Raw genomic sequence first — 20833 nt, forward strand, 5'->3', positions numbered from 1 at the left:
TCAGCTGACCAGCTGCTCCTGACGGTGCCTAAAGCTCGGCTTAAGCTCAGAGGGGACCGAGCGTTTGCCGTTGCAGCTCCAAAACTTTGGAATGGACTGCCTCTGCACATTAGACAGTCCTCCTCTCTGTCTAATTTTAAAAATCTACTTAAAACTCACCTCTTTTCTTTGGCCTTTTAACTCCTGGTAGAGTGTTGATCTTATGTGTATACTTGCATATTTGTATGGTGTTTGTCATATTGTGTTTTATTTATTTTACTTATTTCTGTTTTATCTTTTTGTGCAGCACTTTGGAAACCTTGTGTTTGTTTAAATTGTGCTATATAAATAAAGTGGATTGGATTGGATTGGATGCCGATCCAGAGCATCCCAAACATACTCAATGGGTGACATGTCCAGTGAGTATGCTAGCCATGCAAGAACTGGGATGTTATCAGCTTCCAGGAATTGTGTACAGATCCTTGCAACATGGGGCTGTGCATTATCATGCTGCAACATGAGCTGATAGTCGTGGATGAATGGCACAACAATGGGCCTCAGGATTTCGTCACGGTATCTCTGTGCATTCAAAATGTCATCAACAAAATGCACCTGTGTTTGTTGTCCATAACATATGCCTGCCCATACCATAACCCCACCGCCACCATGGGCCACTCCATCCACGTTGACATTAGCAAACCGCTCACCCACATGAAGCCATACACGCTGTCTGCCATCTGCCCTGTACAGTGTAAACCGGGATTCATCCGTTAAGAGAACTCCTCTCCAAAGTGCCAGACGCCATCGAATGTGAGCAGATGAGCTTCCCTGAGATGGTTTCTTACAGTTTGTGCAGAAATTCTTTGGTTATGCAAACCGATTGTTGCAGCAGCTGTCCGGGTGGCTGGTCTCAGACGATCTTGGAGGTGAAGATGCTGGATATTGAGGTCCTGGGCTGGTGTGGTTACATATGGTCTGCGGTTGTGAGGCCAGTTGGATGTACTGCCAAATTCTCTGAAACGCCTTTGGAGACGGCTTATTGTAGAGAAATGAACATTCAATTCACGGGCAACAGTTCTGATGGACATTCCTGCAGTCAGCATGCCAATTGCACGCTCCCTCAAAACTTGCGACATCTGTGGCATTGTGCTGTGTGATAGAACTGCATATTTTAGAGAGGCCTACAACTTTTTTTTTTTTTTACCGACTGGTTTTCGGACCTCCCCGGACCCCCTGGACCCCCCCAATACATTAAAACTGCACATTTTAGAGTGGCCTGCCAATATCCAGCAACTTCTTTTTTTTTTGTTTACTGACTGGTTTTCGGACCCAATACAGTAAAACTGCACATTTTAGAGTGGCCTTTTATTGTGGCCAGCCTAAGGCACACCTGTGCAATAATCCTGCTGTCTAATCAGCATCTTGATATGCCACACCTGTGAGGTGGACGGATTATCTCGGCAAAGAAGTGCTCACTAACACAGATTTAGACAGATTTGAGAACAATATTTGAGAGAAATAGTTCTTTTGTGTACATATAAAAAGTCTTAGATCTTTGAGTTCAGCTCATAAAAAATGGGGGAAAAAACAAAAGTGTGTTTATAATTTTGTTGAGTGTATATGGCTGCGCTCAGAATAAAAGTAGCCCTGCGTAAATAAACCCACCCTTCTCATTCATTTGAATGGGACCAGTCCGGACTTCATGGATCATATTCTATTGTCTGACCTGTACCTTAAAACAACATGCCCCCACTGAAGTAGCCCCCTGCACTGGTTAAACCCAGGCTACTTGTATAAACAAAAATCTACTAAACAACATCTGGATTATATCTGGGTATAAGACACATTAAATAGTGCAAATGGGGGCTCAGGCTACAGGTCTATAGCAGATATAATACATCCTACATAAGTAATCCTATAGTAATTGGTAGAACGTGTTCATTCACAGCATGGTAAGCCAGTTTGGATGATGCATTTTAAATGAATTTGCATACAATTCCCGTCAAGATGAATAATTTTTTAACTGTGTTGCCACCCTCATACAAGCTTAATTTAACTTGTAACAATAACTGCTAATGCAAGATGTAGACGGATTATAAGACGTCATCATTTTATATTTTAGCAAAAGTGTTTGGAACTATATTGAGTGGACTATAGTGTGTGTATATTGCTGTTAGAGGAGTTTCTGTGGATTATTTTCTAAGTTGTCTATTTATAGCCAATAAAACTTTTATAGATTTCATCCAAAAGCAATTCAAATAGATCCTCCATGAAATCAAAAGACAGAGGAATCAGTTTCTTCTGTGGCAGTACAATCAAAGTGAGCATTGTGTTCAAATATTGAAGCCTTATGTTCATGCACTGTACAGTAAAGACTGGGGTCATAATTTAGTCTGAAGATGCAGACAGTGAAGTCTGATAGAAAACATGAATTCATCTATTGTCCTGTTTAAGTTTTCAAGTAGTCTCGAATTGCCACAACCCTCTCCACAGCGCTTCGGAGGAAGGTCTGTCTAGTCCACCCAGCATTCCAGGATGGGAGAAAAACATGCTCTGGGTTATTGGCATTTCTTTAAACCAATCACAATCATCCTTGGTGATGCTAAGCACCGGATGGAGCAATGGTACCTCTGCAAAATAGCCTCGGGAAGGAACTTGTTTTGGTGGAACGTGTGCACGTAGGGAGACGAGCTCTGGAATTAAAATGGCTGTTGAGTGTGAGATGAGAATTTTCTCCAAAAAAAAGATAAATATAATTTGATTATCAGTTGTAGCTCAGAGGATGTTTCAAGAATGGACCCGAGTTTAGAACGCCAACACAAAGAAAGCGGAAGGTGAGTGACATACGGCTAAAACTGAGGGACATCCGGCGGAACCTCCGGCGGCACCGGAACTATCCTTTAAATGTAACGACGTCGATATGGATTACTTTTCAGGGGACATGAGACCAGTTGAAGGAATGTGGGACTCAACATCACATACCTAGAGTTTTCAATCCTGGACTTGTAGCATGTAGATTTGACTGTCAACACTTTTATTTGTCCAGTGAGCACAACAGTTTTAAAACTAAGCTAACAGTTTCTATGGTTTACTGAATATGAGGGTGAACATTAGGCCGGGTGGGACCTGCCTGTCCGAGGAGTCTGCCTGGCAGCCACTGTGTGGCTATTAGCCATGTTACAAACTGCCCCAGCAGGTACCCAGAGACAGACAGACAGAGTGCCTATTGTCGCTGGTGTTATCTGAGCCGAGTGGTGGCAGTTGGCAGGGTAGGTTTCACCCAGCTAAATGTGAAGTGACAGTGTGTTATTGTGATAAAATCGACCGGAGCCAGTCTTATTCCAGGCAGTTCGGTTGGCAAGAGCCAAGGACATGGATACGGGCCAACTTTGTAATGTGAGCTGAACCCAAACTGCCCGCTTCCCTTTGTGTTGCAGCTAGCAGCGAAACCTGTTTCTGTCGCTGTTCAATTTCCAATTCCTACCTCTGAATAAAGATCTGAATCAATTCCAGTGAAATATCAAACAAAACACGTTGACCTTATTTTATAATGTTCCTGAGTGTGGTTTGGCTTGAACATCAACAAAAGAAATAATCAAGATGGAGAAAGGGCACAGCACACTTGACAGTGCAACTCAACACGTGGGGGTGTAGCAGTAAATTATGGGAGCATATGGCACAGGATGGGAGGAGCAACGGGAGTCACCAGTGTGGCTTAAAGGAGACGCAGACAAGAAACATCTATCACTTCATCACTGGCGACTACAAGATAAAAAGTCTACCTCAAAACTGGGGAAATAAAACACCATGGAGACATTACGTCTTCATGTGTGTATTTGGCGATGCACACATCAACGTGCAGGGCAGTGAATAGGGAGTGAGAGTGAAGGGGGTGAGGGGAGATAAGGGGGTACAGCCCCAACATTCGCTACTCTGCAGGTCAGGGAGTCCTACACTCCTCTCCCTTTCGCCAGCCGCCGCTGCTGCATCAGCGGGGGCATTGTGGAGCTGTTGCCATGGTGATGTGGGTCAGAGCGCTGATGTGCAAAGCACGGCGTGGATTTGGCGCTGGCAGCGGCCTGCAAACAGCCTGGGCTGGAGCCGGCAGTAAACGCCGGCTGAATCTAGGTCACCGGGATCCTCCAGAGCAGACGCAGGCTGAGGTACAAGTTACTACAGAGGGAGTAGGCGGGTGGGAGGGGAGTGGGGGGGGGGAACAGTTACAGTTTAAAGTGCAGTTTACTGAGATTGTCTTTCAACTAACACAAAGAATCTCTAAGTGTCTATCTCGATGTGTCGCAGCCTTCTTGCAATGTGTTTATGGCGCCAGTTAATTTTGTGATGGTGATAAAAAAAATATATATATATATTGTGCAGCCCTATAACAAACCCCATGCATTTACAATTTACAGTGGAGGTCAGAACCAGGACCTTCTACATTGGGAACATGTTTTTATTTATTTCTCTGTGTCTACTTTTCCTTTCAATGGTGCATCCAAACACAATGCAAAGCTAATCTTTCTCTGGCTTCATTTTGTCTGAATTTGACCGTGCACATGTTTTGGCAGATTGTGTTTTTTTAACAGCCAATGGACATTTTGGGATATTTACTGCAACAACATGCACTGACTCCACTTGTGTGGGTGTCTGTGAGACAGCTCCTACCGGTTATTGTTTAACTTCTCAGGAACTCATATTGTTTCTTTGACTTGCTTCCTTGTCTTCTCTTTAAGTGAAGTCAAATTACTCCGGATAAAATAAGGGGTCCGGTATACTCGCCGCAGCTGACCTGTCGCGCGCCCATGTGACATCATGGGAGCGCCGTAACTATTTATACTTGCGCGTGGTGGTCGCGACACTAGTTGCAGTCTTCTTCTGAACAGAGGTGTCGCTAATGAGGAAAGGCTACCGACTTTGCTATGTCTACGGACTAGACAACGGCAGAACTGGCAGCAGCGTTGCCGTCAATGCTTCCATTTGATTGGATGACCTACTTAGTCGGATCAAGCCTTTCATTCACCATAAAAGAACTCATCTTAACCCAGTAAGTTTCCAAGAGAGACTTGCAGTCACTCTGAGAGTCCTGGCGTCCAGTTGCCCTCGAACTCGTCCAAAAAATAGAGTGGTGCGCGACCTCTGGTTGCGCACTTTAAATCCTGGCGCACCAGCGAGATCTACGTCATTTTGACGTCACATTGGCGCATGACAGGTCGGCTGCAGCGACTGTAAAAAGGCCTTAACACCTCAACAAACTACATAGTTTATAGTTGGACAGCGTCTCATCTTCATCTAGCGCCATCATGAGTTGACATTTTAGGTTTTTAGTTCAGAGGAAGATGTCTTAACAACGGTGAGATGGATCGGCATACAATTCCCCTCAGGATGAAATGTACCAACATTGGTGATCCTCTGACTTTTTACCTAGCATAGTCTTCAGGTCAAAACTTTAATTTTCTTCAATACTTTGGTTTATGACAAATACCTGCATAACTAATGACTTTCCCATGAGCCTCAGCTGTGTATATGCTTATTAGCAAATAGGGCCGGGACGATATGCTTTCCCAATTTGATTCTTTCCAGATACATGGGTGCTGATTTGTATTGCGATTTTCATTTATTGCAATTTTAGAAGTATTGTGATTTGACAGTATTGAGTATTGTTTTTTTCTTTTCCTTAGGTGAATCATTAGTTTAAAAAAAAAAATCACGATTCTATGTATCAAAAAAATACATACGATTTTTTCCCCCACCCCTATTAGCAAAGGCTGTCATGCTAACATGGTAACATGGTAAACATTACACCTGTTAAACATCAGCATGTTGACATCATCATTGTAAGAGGGGTGCGATTTGTGGATAAAGCAGAAGGGGGGGGGGGAGATGTTTTTTGACCATGTACAACAAAACAAAACATGGCAGAATAAAATCCCCATTCCAATATCACCATGGATATAGAGCCACTCGGCCTGCCACGCCAAAACACCTATTTATGAACTTCAATATCCAACGGAAAATAATCTCTAAATGACATAGTACAACGTGGTGTCAACATAAACTATCTACTACTGGAATAGGGTGTGTATTGCCGCAGGAGTGTTTAAGGGGTTTCTGTGGATGATTTTCTATGTATCTTGTCTATTTGAATCCGAGAAGACAAGGATTTCAAAGAGTTTATCCAAAGGCAATTAAAACAAATCCTCCATAAAATCAAAAGCCTGAGAAATCCATGTCGTCTGGAGATGCAGACAGTGAAGTCTTTCCAACCTCTCTGAGACACAACACATATCTTCATCTCCCGCGTGAGCAAAAACCTCACAAATCCCTGGTGAATCTTTGACAATGAAGAAAACAATTCCTCCCATTCTTTCTGCAGCACCACAGACAGACAAAAGCCCCCGAGGACAGATGGATTGCTATCCCTTCCTTTTGAGCGTCACCCGGTCAAAGGGAAATGCTAATGAGGCGCAGGAATAAAATGGGGAAGCAGTGGAACTGGCAGGGTGAAGCAATTGTCATTCTGATTCCCAACCCTGACAGGAGAAATAATTGACTAACTTCTTCACTGGGAAGCAGGAGTCACTCAGCAGGTTTAATAATAATTAATGTTTTCCAAAAACAAAAAAAAAAGATACAAGTGGAGTTAAACTTCCCTTTCTGTTAAATTACATTGTTTCAAGAATTTCCCAAAATTAACTCTGGGGTATACAACATAAACATATACCTTTTATGTCATATTCTATATCTCCAGATCAATACAGTGTAGAGACTTGTTTTGTTTTTGTTCAGAAGCGGAGAGATGCGCCGTTTCAACAAGGCCTTCCGTGTGATCGTAGGCCTTCCAGAAGCTTTGTAATCTAGCAATACTACAATCCATAAATCATAAATCCATAAATCATGTTATATCATATTCAATAATCTCCGCATCGCTTCAAGCTTTGCGTCATACTTATTGGTTAGCATGAAAGCTAACATCTGGGCCTTTCCAAAGAGGGCTTCTGTGTGATCCTACGCAGAAGCTTTGGAATCCAGCATGGAACTGTTTCTTAGAGCTTTAGTGCGTAACGTTTTGGTATTAATGAACGTCTGTTATATTCAAGCTATTGCCAATTGAGTTGCTACAAAGCTAATTAAGACTATCAGCTCCACACAACTCTCTCTGGATTTCTCACAGTGGTGTAGTCTATGTGATATGCAGGTATACGCAGTATACCCACTAGGAAAGCTCCAGGATTTCCATATACCCTCTTAAAAATGCTCAATGACACGCAACAACATACTTTCCATTCTATTTTTGATATATTTGAATTGTCATCTTGTCATCTGTCATCTGCTAAATAAAGGGATTTCCACCATAAATTGGTGCATGAAAGTGTATCCAAATACAGGAAATGAAGTCGTTGATGCTCGAAACTCCCCGCCTCCCCCCAAAGGCAGATTCTGGCCCACAACAATACATTAGACTATGTTCAGAAGATTGTGTCGTCCGGCAACTTTCGCTCGCAGAAACTCAAGCATTATCTGCATTCAAACCACAGTAAAAAGAACTAAAACACTAATAAACCAATAGCAACATTTAGCAAAAGCTTATCCATTCTACATGTGCTTTGACAAATGGTCATCATGATGTGAAGTGCATGTGATTTGCAGTAAATAGACTAAACATGGAAAACCACTGATAAGTCATCGCTCACTACAGCAGTGTGATTTGCTTAATGTTGTACAAAGCAACAGGTGATAAAGTTCAATATTTGAATATGTCAAGCCCATGGAAAAAAAGGCTGACTACTGTTGCCATGGTTACAGCAAACAAATCTACTAAACCAAACAGCATTGAATAATGCTACATAACAGCATGTTATGCAATAGATTTGTCGGATAAAGTACATCAAAGCCAAAATGAGAGAATGTGGGATGGAGGTTGTGTTTAATGGGGATGGATGAGCAGCTGTCAGAGCCTCAGGCAGTTTCTCCTGTTTGAAATTGCATTTTCTCTTCCAAAGACGCTGCTGACGCAAACACCAAATACTCACAGCCAACACTGTCACTTGTAACTGAATACCCCATTTACACAGGATGACTGTGTAACCAGTGATGGCCATATCACTGGGGAAACCTGGAGACCTTTTATTCTCAACGAGAAAAGAGCAGTGCAACATTTGTTGAAATAAAGCATCTATTTTCCTCACACAACGCCTCTCATCAAAATGTCTTTGCGATACAGATTCATTGGATATGATGCAAATACATTTTTTTCTATTTAAAGGCAAATGTCTGTGAGAGCTTGAAAAATAGAAAGAAGGGGGATGTGCGAAAATGGGTAGTACGTCATTATGAGATTTTATAAAGGCTTTGTCCATCACGATTCTCTCACAAGCATCCAGAAGCTCTCAATAACTCAATGAAAGCTGCATCATAGATTTCAGAAGATGATTACATGTCTTTTATTAAGGTATACTTTATAAAATGGGCAGAGAAAATGTTGAAGCATCATAGAATTAGGGATGTCACAATACCAAATATCTAGTAGTCAGTACCAATACCACCAAAAGTACACCATACTCGATACCTAAGTAGATACCACGCTGTGTAAATAAAGAACATATTTTATTCCTTCATTTAAACATTTGAACAGTATAAAACTATGGCGACTACGGATGGCATGATACCAGAAATGTAGTTGTCCATACCAATTCCAGTGAAATTTCAAGATTCTTGATGCCCAATTCGATACCACTGTAAAAAAAACAATAAAACCCATATCCTCCTTTATAACAAAGATAACCCTTGGGGGGATTGGGACAGGGTCATGTCACTCTTTTTTCATGGTCAGTTTTTTTTTTTGTTAGTTTCAACTTTCTGCCACTGTTTTGGTAGTCTATATCGACGAGGTTTCACTTCCGGGATTATTCAGGTGCCGCTGGAAATTCTGCCGGATGTCCCTAATTTTGGCCGGATGTCAGTCACCTTCCTCTTTCTTTGTGTTGGCATTCTAAACGATTTGTGAGGACTATGGTTAACTGCTCCTCAGATCTCTGCAGGGTAAATCCAGACAGCTAGCTAGACTATCTGTCCAATCTGAGTTTTCTGTTGCACGACTAAAACAACTTTTGAACGTACACATGTTCCACCAAAACAAGTTCCTTCCAGAGACTATTTTGCAGCGGCACCATGGCTCCGTCCGGCGCTTAGATGATTGTGATTGGTTTAAAGAAACTCCAAAAAACAGAGCACATTTTTCTCCCATCCCAGAATGCTGTGTGGACTAGCCAGACCTTTCTACGCAGCGCTGTGGAGGAAGGTCTGGCAATGCAAGACTACTGTTTTAGTGTAGAGTGGAGGGGTTTGAGTGGAGGGGTCAAGGAGAGCGTGATTTACATGTAATCTGGGGAAAATGTCAGCCTTTGGACCCACGGCCCGCTGCTTTGAAGCCTGGCATCACTACACAGCCAGCTTATGGTAACGTCTTCCATGCGTACTATAACATCTATTCAGCCTGCAACTTTGCTGCATTTCTGCTCTCCTGTTCCTTTCTATCATACTTTAATGAAGACAAAATAAAACTCCACTTAGTCTAAATCCACATATCCTCGAGAAACAGGAGCTGCTAGAAGCTTGGTGACACAGTATTTCCTCACAAGGCAAACTGGTGAGCTAACCGTTAACATGCTAGGTCGTTGCTTAGCCCAACTCCTTCAAGTTGCCTTTAAACAACTCCAGATCCTTCGCATTTATACGTCGCATGTTCTGTGTTTCATTTAAAAAAAAAAATACATTTTGGTTTAAGCAGCCGGCATACCGTTTTATGAAGGATTTACTGATCATCTACAGCTAGCACAATGATGCTGAAAACTAGCCGATATCTGAATGTAGGCTAATTAACAAGAGCAACGTAGGAGAAAATAAAAGTTTACTTGCAAAATGTAATGTGCAAAATCATTGTTTTTCTCGATTACATTGTTTTTGTGATTGTTAGGGGCGGAAAACGTAATCGCGATTAAAATTTGATTAATTGCACAGCCCTAGTCTCGCAGTAATGTTATTACAGGCAGTTGCCTTCTAATAAGGCAGTGAATCGGCTTTCCTTTATCTAAAGCTTTTCCATCCATGGTGTTGAATCCAAGATGCTTCAAAAGATTACCTCTCAGTTGGCATGTTTATCCGGGGTGAATATGACCACACTGCTGCCATTTTTGGGTATTGAAATAAAAATGTAAACACAGTTACATCTTGCTGCCAATTGGAGACACCGATAGGTGCTATTGCCCGGTCCAGTTTAATCAACAAGTTACTGCATTACCTTGTCAAATATTATAAGACATTAAGACGTTTGATTTTGTGATATTTGGTCTTGTGTTTGGCCCAGTAAAAATGCAAAAGTATAACCACAAAGTTGATAACTAATACAATCAGGTCAACAACTTTTACAATTCTTTCTGTGCGAGTGACTGGGAGAACTTTCTTGAACCTGAATGACTCTCAGCTCAGCAGCCATGGTGATTAGTAATGGTCCTTAATTCATAGCTGCTCCTTTTGTATCCCTCTCCAACATTGTTCACGTGCCCACTGATGCCTTTATCCCTCCAGAGAACTGTGACCACATCCTTGCCATTCTTTCCATGAAAACTCAAACTACAGCAATTAGTGGACTGTGAGTTACACTATGCAGAGGGCTTGGGAACATAACATTCGTAGACCTCGAAAGACCTTTCAAAAGAAGACAACAATGCCTTTCCAGCATTCCACCGAGAATATGTACATATGCCCCAGAGCAAGAAGGGGGGAGAGCTCACATTCCCAGTCTACAGGGATCACAATTAGCCCCTGATGGAGTACAACAGAAAGAAGTCTATGAGGTCTTGTCGAGGATGTAAAAGCCCAATTGAGATTAGCTCTTTAATTCCAATTCAATTCACTGAGTTCTGATGATCTGTAACACACAGGGCACATGTTCAACCCGTTTCCCATAAACCAGACGCAGAAAAAAATCTCTCCAGACGTGGGATTAAATCCAGGCATGAGTAGCAGTGCATGTGTGTCGCATAAAGAAGAATTTCCTTTCCATCCGTCAAAGGGAATTACAAGCGTGACGGAACATAATGTGCTCATTGTGCTCTCCACCATCAGTTCTTATCTACAGCGATGGGGGGTGCCATAGTGGGCTTTACAAAAGCTAAGACAGGTTTGCAGTTGCTTGAGCTAAACACACCAAATATTGGTACAGTGCACTGATGTATGCTTGTCCCAGTGTGAGGAAATCTGGGGAGAATTTTATTTAGGGTGTGACTGCAAATCCATCAAACAGAATGCCTCAAGGGGATAAAGCAACACATTTTTATACTATGTTCAGGCAAACTGACACTGACCTTCTCAATCCAGATACACATTAAAATAAACCGATTGACCTAACTTAACAATATTAATAAAAATGTAATTTACATTAACATTTCTCACACATGAAGAGTTGTAGCTGGTCTCCGTTTTACATCGTAAATTACTGTGAATATCTTTGCGTTATTTATTAGGAAATTGCGATGGCCATTATTCACTACTTTCTGTCTCTATACACTAAACTATCAACAAAAAAGAAATCCATAGATTTATAGACAATGAAAAAAACTTTTAGTTGCAGATATGGCAATATAATTTTGTGGGCTTCAAAGCAGCAATGCAGAGGAGCATATTGATTTCTGTCTGTGGAAGAAAATCATTTCCTCTGGTGCATGTACTATTCTACTTAATCTTGGCTTTGCATTCATTATTTATGTTATTGACAGGCGCTCTGCTGGTGAGCCCTGGACATCCCTACATTACATCCAGGCTTTTCAAAATGTGTTGAACAGAGTATGACTATACTGTAGCCTATTATTTGATTCTATTTGGTCACTATGTATTTCTACATAGAAATTGACCATGTTTTTTTTTTTTAACACAAATCAAGAAAACACTGTGGATCACTAACCAGGTATGATTATTTGTTTTAGAGATATTGGCATTTGCCTATCCATGTGTTAGCACTGAGATGTTGAAAGTAATTGTTTCCGTTCCCACTGACTTGCATCAGCTTTGCCAACAGGAAGCTGCTGCCAATTTACACCATTCTTTGATCTTGGTGTGCATATATGAGGGACAGGAGCAGCGTTGTCCTGTAGTTCATGGGAAGAATATTGCAAAAGTTGGGGTTGGGTGCTGAAAAGGGATTCAAGCATCCACTGGATATTATATAATTATTTAAGAGGCGAGGTCAGTGACAAACCTGCAAGTTTGATAAACCGCAAACACTTCCCCCCAGTGTAACAGATGGGGGGGCAGTAAACATAACATTTCTTAAAGTGCTCATATTATGCTCATTTTCAGGTTCATAATTGTATTTAGAGGTTGTACCAGAATAGGTTTACATGGTTAAAATGGTTTTTGTTGTACTGCTCATTGCTGCAGCTCCTCTTTTCACCCTGTGTTCAGGTCTCTGTTTTAGCTACAGAGTGAGACCTCTCACTTCTGTTCCATCTTTGTTGGGAGTCGCACATGCGCAGTAGCTAGGTAAGGACTACTAGCCAGTCAGAAGCAGAGTATGAGGGCGTGTCCTGACAGTAGCTAGGTAAGGACTACTAGCCAGTCAGAAGCAGAGTATGAGGGCGTGTCCTGACAGTAGCTAGGTAAGGACTACTAGCCAGTCAGAAGCAGAGTATGAGGGCGTGCCCTGACAGTACCTAGGTAAGGACTACTAGCCAGTCAGAAGCAGAGTATGAGGGCGTGCCATGCTAGCAGCTAGGTGAGCATTATAACGTGTGTTCCAAAGTGACCACGTTTTTCTCTGAAGTAAAGGCTGGACTACAATAGAGCTGTTTGGAGCAGTTTGTGAACAGTGTTTTCTGTTGGAGATGGTAAGTCCCTTTGGGGTGGACTTTGGGCTTTTCACTTTGTAAACCTATAACATGCGCAAAAAAAGACATATAACACAATAAAGAAAAGGGAAAATGCCAAAAAACATAATATGAGCACTTTAAGAGCACTTTGTGAAGGAGAAACAAATAATACATATAAAATTGTACTTGTATACAGTAGGATATGTGTAGTTGTGGAACTCCAGTAAGTAGGCTGGCAACGCTGTTTTATTCACTTTAAACATTGGATGAAGTGATTCTATTCTCTAATACAGATGATGATGATGATGATGAACTGAGAACTGAGAACTGAGCCTCCTAGCAAGCAAGCTAACTAACTAGCCAGCCAGCCGGCCACTAAATTAGTAAAATGCAACAGCTTAATGTTTCATTCACACACTCTTGTCACAGCGTAGAAAAGCACAGCGCTATCGCCAGATGAGTGACACTTTGTTTGGCCCATTTTCTGTAACCATTTCTGTGTGTATTGTGAAAGCACAGTGGGTGGAATTAGCAAGCTAGCTAACTAACTATGCAACACGCTACCAAACAAGATAAGTAACTTTATAACTGCTAACATAGCAGACTGGTGGAAACTTTTTTTTGTCGTGACCTGAGTTTCCATTGTCAACGGATGAGGACCGAAAATTGTGGTGAAAAAATGACCGCTGGAAATAATTCCCTCTGCACAATTTGAATTGTATTAATATAGGCTACAGCAATTTTCATGTCTTTTATTTTATTAAAACAATGAACAATCATATTTTCTCAGTGAGAAATGACCTTAGACTGTAGCGTATGCGATAAAGGAAAAACTACATGTTGCATTCTCGCTCTGATTGAATGCAAAAGAGTAGCGTAGATTCACAACAAACGGCAACAAGCAAGCTGGAAAGTCAAAGCCTAAGTCCAGGGCTCCGTTTCAGAAAGCAGGTTTAGCGAAAACTCTGAGTTTGTTAACCCTGAGATGAGGGGAACTCTGAGTTTTCTGTTTCAGAAAGAGAGGTTATTTAAACCTGAGAAAGAGGGGTTACTCCAGCCCGTTTCAGAAAGAGAAGTAATTAACCTCAGAGTCAAAGTTATGGGTGTTCTTTGTGAGGGATTTTGGGCCGATGATGATCAAGTCAGATTTATTGTAATTGAGTTTGAGGAAGTTGATTTGCATCCAGGGTTTGAATATCAGTGAGCCTTGGTGCCCAGTCTGATGTAGAGATGTTTCCAGCCAAAGGCTCTGCAAGTTCTCGTGATGCGTGGTCATGCACCTCTGAATTTTTGGAACGCGGCGTGCGCTGCGCTTTCAGTTCAACATGGTCGTCTGGGAAGACTGGCCAAGCAATTTCGCCTGTACAAACATCTGTAAGATTCTTCATGTACAGACCACAGAGAGTCAAATAGCCTTAAATATGTGGTCAGAGGGAGACACCACACTGGGTAATAATAAGCCTTTTGCTGGAGAGTTTGGAGAAACACGAGATCGCTTTGTCAAAGTTAAAAAAAGGCCTCATGGAAAGAGTGTTCTTAACAGTGTTAGAGGCAGACAGTCGTTTCGATTTGGAGATCGACGACAGTCACGGTAATGATTAGAGTAAATAAATGTAAGGTTTGGCAATACGTCGGTGTTTACCGTGAATGTGCTTACTGCTGTTGCCAGACAGCCTGCTTTCTTTAACTTCTGCTCTCTACTTCCTTTCTACGAGTTCTTGCTTATTCACAGATTATTTTGTCCGTACGCCCCCTTGTGTTTTGGAGAATACTGCAACGAACAATGCTTTGAGCACAAACGTCTCTGTGCATGCTCGTAGCGCGTGCACCATCCTCGGAGTCCCGCGCCATGGTGTCGTGCCAGTATAATGTCGTGGATTTTTATAGTTGCCAAATATACTGATCAATGAATTTTTCAAGTAGACCGAGATGGTGCTATGATAAGTACTTTATTCAAAACAAAAGATGGATTTACCCGTCTCGATAACGTTAATGCCACAGACGCACATCCAGATGCTAAATGATGACAGCTCTCCGCAGTTACGGAGGCTTGACTTTCTCAACAGCCTGCGAGGTACTTATTGGGATTGCGGTAAAATCTATCCAGAGTGGGTCAAACTGGCCAAGGTAGCATGCGTGATTCCCGTCTCCAGTGTGCCAGCAGAGAGACGCTTCTCCCTGCAGATCCGCATCAAAACAGCGCAGCAAAGTCACCTTGGGGAAGGCAGAGGCTTATGCGCATCGTGAGTTGCAGAGAGACACTTGTTTACAATTATTTTGATTCAAGTCGGCACTTGATAATTTCATGAGCCAGTTTGTTTCACTGCACTTTGTATTGTTTTATTTCCTCAGCCTAGCAAATGGAAAATAGCCCTATTTTAATTCAGATCGGCACAATTATGTGTATTGATTTAATTCTTTTGCCCTCTCTGCCTGTAGCAAGTAGGCTACATTTCAATAAAAATAGTATAAATCTACATCCCTTGATGATATTATAGCCTGCCTAACAATTGTTTTTAGCGCAATAAACACACAAAATATTTGATTGGAACTTTTCCCATTTGACCGGTAAAATTAAATCTTACAGGTCACATGACAATATTTTCTAGCGGAAACTCTGGTCATGACTAATTTATTAATGACTCAGCATCATCTGTATTAAAGAAAATAATCACTTCATTCGATGTTTAAAGTGAATAAAACGGCCTTGCCAGTCTACCACCGGACTTCTGTTTACCGTTAACGTAACGGGAAAAAAAGCAAGCAGTGGACCAAACCACTGTTAGGCAAGGGAGGGGGGAATCAAAATCTTTCTAAACTTAAAACGCATTTTTTGCCCCGTTTGCGTTTGTATTGTTTTACTACTTACACAATTATTTGAAATATATTTTATATACAATACACAGCGGGGTTTTAATGATATTTTTAGGGGAGGGGCAACCCTCAGAGGTGGGTGGGTCCTGTCCCCCCCGATCCACATGATTTAAGCCTATGCTGACAGCCACACAGACTGAAAGCAGATTCCAGAGCACCATCAGCAGACAGCATTTCCTATGAAGAGGCGCATTAGCAGCCAAAAAGGAACAGATGTTAAATGAGCAAATGAGACACTCTCCATGCTCTTTACCATTGACTTTGTGATGAAGAATAAGTTGGCTACTCTCAGCGTGGCTGCTCTGGGTTCAAAGGCTCAGTATGCTTCAAGCAAACCTTGTCTTAGCATAAAGTCAAAACATGAACGAAGTACGTGGATCTGTGGAGGTCAACTGTTACACTTCAGGCAAGCACATATGAAATGTAGCCCCTTTGGTGAACTTCATAAATGCTCTGCACATGAGAGGACAATTTATATAAAATGTATATAAAAACATACTAGGAAACACTAGGACAGTGTGTTTATTTTTGTATGGATGTACCAATCTGATTTTCCCAGTGAATTCTATACATCCCTACCCTGCCCTACGTTAGATATCGATTCCGATTCCAGTGCCCTTTTCTTCCCCCATTTGAAATCACACACCACTATGTAAACCTCATTTGAAAAATAATAATAAATTGAATTTATATAGCGCTTTTCACGAACTCAAATGTACTTAGTTACATTCCAGCACGGCATACATACCTTTGAAACTGACAATCAATACCTCATCTCACTTGTTGTCTGCAGACACTGTGACAATCAATGGATGGGTATAATAGGTGTAGGGTTGGGTATCGTTTGGGTTTTTTCCGATTCCGGTGTTAAATCGAAACGGTGCCGGTGCCTAAACAGTGCCTGAACCGAAATATATATAATATATTTATAATGTATATAATATAAAATATAAAAAAGGAGCACAAAACGACAGTTGTCGACATTAAAGAACGGCTTGTTTATTGCTAAGGCCATATGGTCAAAATTAAATGATTGATTAATAATGTAATAACAATAACTTATAACAATGACTTATTTCACCAGTAAATTGTTGGTAAACGACAAAAACAAGCACCAGATGGGAAAAGGGTATTTTACAATAACTTAAAATGCACCACAAGGCTGGCGAGTTTCAAGTGAACCGTTCAACGGCAGCTGCAGTCAGACTGTTACGTCCCGCTGTTGGAATCCTCTACAGGGAAATACAGTCACACTTTACACCGCTTAACGTAAGCTGTCAGCATTTTAACCATTGGGTTTAATCCAGCTACTAGCTAACGGCAACGTAGCGTCCTGTGCAACGATGCTTCTGAAAACAAAAAAAAGTCAGGCACCGAAATGAGGAACCAAAATTTTTGTTCTTATTCAGTCTCGTTACTACCATTTACGTCGGAACCGCATTTTGGTACCCAACCCTAAATAGGTGTCACAACATTTAGACACTTCTGCCTCCTCTCTTATATCTATGCTGACAAAAAGAGAATCTGCCCTTATTTGCTTTGACCTTTAACATTGACTATACAGTAGATGTCTCTATTTCCACTTCCCCATTATAATCTCAGCCCATTAGCAATGAACAGTCTTTGTTCATTGCTAATGATCCTTGAACATCTCCGGTAGTATTAGACGTGTCAATATTACAAGAAAAGCCCTAACCCTAATAATCTGGCAACAGTCTTGTTATCCCATCATTTTACTGTCACACATTTAGCTAAAAGAACGGGACTTGCAACATTGAATACGTTTACATGCCCACTAATATACCAATATTATTCAGAATATGACAATATTCTGAATTTAATACAAGTCATGTAAAAGGCATATTATGTTTGGATATTTCATATAAGGCCATTTTCCAAATTTAGCATTTTCTGATTAAGACGTATTATTCAGGTTTCAGGAGCATTCTTTGGACATGTATACAGCGCATTCGGAATTTGCATCTCAATCTGGGATTTTACCACAGTCTGCGACAGTTCACGGCCTGTTTACGGCTGACGGTCAGCTCTGTGTGTTGCTATGGTTGTTGTACACAAACCAACTAGCAAACCATTCAAGTGAGTCCGGCTGCGGTAGAGATGCATGCTCAAAAGAAACACAGCTACTTTTAAACATTATGAAAGACTCGGATATCAACAGCTTTTTGGATGTGAGCAAACATCGCAACGCCGACCTTTTCAAGGAAGGTGGGTGAAGTAATGAAAGAGGGACGAAGTGTTCGCACGGTCCAACGCGGTCCAAGTCCGCCACAGGTGGAAAACTTGAAAAAATCCTATTTTGCATGGCTGCATGTAAAAGGAAATATAAGAGGGATATTCATTTCTATTAGCCATGTAAACAGCTCAGTCAGAATATTGTCTTTTTTGGAATAAGGGCAAAACACAGCATATTATGTGCATGTAAACATAGTCATTGTGCTGTGAATGTGTTGTTGGCTGAGCTGAATTACTGCCACAATCACTGTTGGTGTAAAAATACCAGGTGCAGCAGGGCAGTGCTGTGGCCTGGAGCAGAAATCCAGGAACTGCTGCCCCCAACACCCAAAACAACCCCTCCAAGGTTAGCACGCTGCCAGCTGGCCAGCAACCACAGAGTCTTTCCTTCCCTCTCAGATCCCCCAGCAGGCCTCTCTGTGATTGTCAGCAACCCATGAAGAAACAAGTACACGGACCTGGCCGGGAGCTCTGACACCCCCTGCTCTGACCAATCCACTCAGCTGTCCATCCCAGTCCAGGTCACTGTATGTACCCCAAAAATCACAGACAGGCTGGCCTAACTGTGGGAAAAGGCCTGGCCTTTTGTTGGCATTATTGGCTCTGACTGTATGAAAACTGTATCTGGCTGTATCAACATATGACTGAAAAACTTCTATTTGCAAAGATCCTAAATTGTGTGTGAGGGGGGAGGGCCGAGTCTCATAAAGCTTTTAGAATGTCTTCAGTGTAAACCCCTCTTTTGTTTTGAATAAAGTACTTATAGCACCATCTCGGTCTACTTGAAAAATTCATTGATCAGTATATTTGGCAACTATAAAAATCCACGACATTATACTGGCACGACACCATGGCGCGGGACTCCGAGGATGGTGCATGCACTACGAGCATGCACGGAGACGTTTATGCTCAAAGCATTGTTCGTTGCAGTATTCTCCGAAACACCAGGGGGCGTACGGACAAAATAATCTGTGAATAAGCAAGAACTCGTAGAAAGGAAGTAGAGAGCAGAAGTTAAAGAAAGCAGGCTGTCTGGCAACAGCAGTAAGCACATTAACTGTAAACACCGATGTATTGCCAAACCTTACATTAATCTGTGACTGTACTCACCTGGACACATTCAAATCACTCATCAAAACACACCTTTTCAGATTAGCCTTCCACATACAATAGTATTACATATTAACTCTATTGGTTATATTGCTTCATCTGTTTTTAATGTGCTATATGTGCTGGTTTTACTGTAAAGTGTCTTTGAGTACCATGTGAAGCACTATATAAATAAAATGTATTTGCATTATTATATTATTAAAGCGTAGAGTAAAAAGCATAGTAAAGCGTGCGTAGTTTCTGTCGCCCCCATGAGGAATTCTAAGTAATGACAACAAAAGTGTTGGCGCGTCCACGTGATACAGCCTTCCCTGACCGTGCACCACCCCCACCCCTCCTCCACACAGTTGCTAGTAGCCAAGGAGGACAAGGAGGATTAAAAAAACATGATGGATTTTCAGAAGAGGTCATTATTTTCACTCACGTTTCATCGCGCGAAAGTCACCGGACGCCACAATCTTCTGAACATAGTCATACTGAGAAATCCAGAGAGAGTTGTGTGGGGCTGATAGTCTTAATTAGCTTTGTAGCAACTCATTTAGCAATTGCTTGAATGTAATTGATGTTCATTAATATCAAAAAGTTACACACTAAAGCTTTAAGTGTGAAGGAGTTGAACACCAACCACTTCTCTGCTGGGCGTCCTGTAGCCAGTGTGCAGGAGTCGTACAGCGAGTTTCCAGCGAAATGTCGGTACCTATGGTGTCTTTTTGCCGTGACTTGGCTAGTTCCTGGAGTGCCGGCGGCGCCATACAACCACACATTCTTACGCACAATTACATGAATGATGCTTTAAGATGAATCATGCACAAGTTGAGTTGCTGTGTCCACACAAAGACAACTACACAATGAACGTCCATCTGAGATCATAACTTTTATCATCATTATATTTGCTGTTCTCTGCCATGAGGGGAAAATTACATTCACTTTTCAGCTCCAACTATGTATAAATGCACAATTGCTTCAAATGATTTTTTAACAAAAAAAGAGACTTTTTCCAAGGATCATTTAGGCAGTATTTGTAGCTTAGCAGTGGACCATTGCTCACTCCAGCTGTGCTTTCACTGTAAACAGCTGCAGGCATGGGTAATCTAACAACTGCGTTCTTTTTAGCCTGTAGCTTCAGCTAATTTGTATTTACTCTGACATTCCAGTCGTGCGTAGCTAAACTTCACCAGTCTGAGACCACAATCACCAAAACACAACATAGCTAAGTAGAGAGCACACTTTGATGTTTAACTTGAATCATATATTCATACTGCAAATCAAAAGTGTCCCTATCAAGATTTTCCCCCCATCTCACTCAGATGTGATTACAGTATATCAACTCATGTGAACCAGGAAGAGCTTGAAGTTATCAGTATTATACTGTAACACATCACGTCATCCAAAGCTAATAGTGGGTCCCCCTGCATCCATTTGTGTCTCAGACATATTGGCAGATCGACCCAAGAGCTGCAGCAGTTACAAGAGGCCCCTGCCTAACTTGATTTGACCAAATATAATTTAGATCTGGCCTGTCTTTGGTCTTGGATACTAGGAATCACATGGACTCTTCTTAACGGAGTAAAACCACTGCTTCTTCACATTGAAAAGAACTAATTGATGTGGTTTGTTCATCTTATTAGGATGCCCCCGGGACACCGCCCTCTGGCAGGCGTACCCAACTTAAAGGAGACCTTGGGGAGGACCCCAGACCCACTGATTAAATAACCCATCTAGCCTGGGAATGGCTTGGTGTACTGCTGGAGGAT

At 41.6% G+C, this 20833-nt stretch overlaps 1 long non-coding RNA gene across 1 annotated transcript; it reads right to left on the bottom strand.

Annotated features, from left to right (window-relative positions):
- Positions 1 to 5098: 5098 nt before the first annotated feature.
- LOC116040371 lies at positions 5099 to 17818 on the bottom strand. The gene is made up of 3 exons (XR_004102653.2): positions 17807 to 17818; positions 17059 to 17062; positions 5099 to 5222 (listed from the first exon to the last, which is right to left on the bottom strand). It is a non-coding gene; the product is annotated as an uncharacterized LOC116040371 (long non-coding RNA).
- Positions 17819 to 20833: the final 3015 nt, after the last annotated feature.

Source organism: Sander lucioperca, chromosome 19 (genome assembly GCF_008315115.2).
Source record: "Sander lucioperca isolate FBNREF2018 chromosome 19, SLUC_FBN_1.2, whole genome shotgun sequence".
Lineage (NCBI taxonomy): Eukaryota > Metazoa > Chordata > Actinopteri > Perciformes > Percidae > Sander > Sander lucioperca.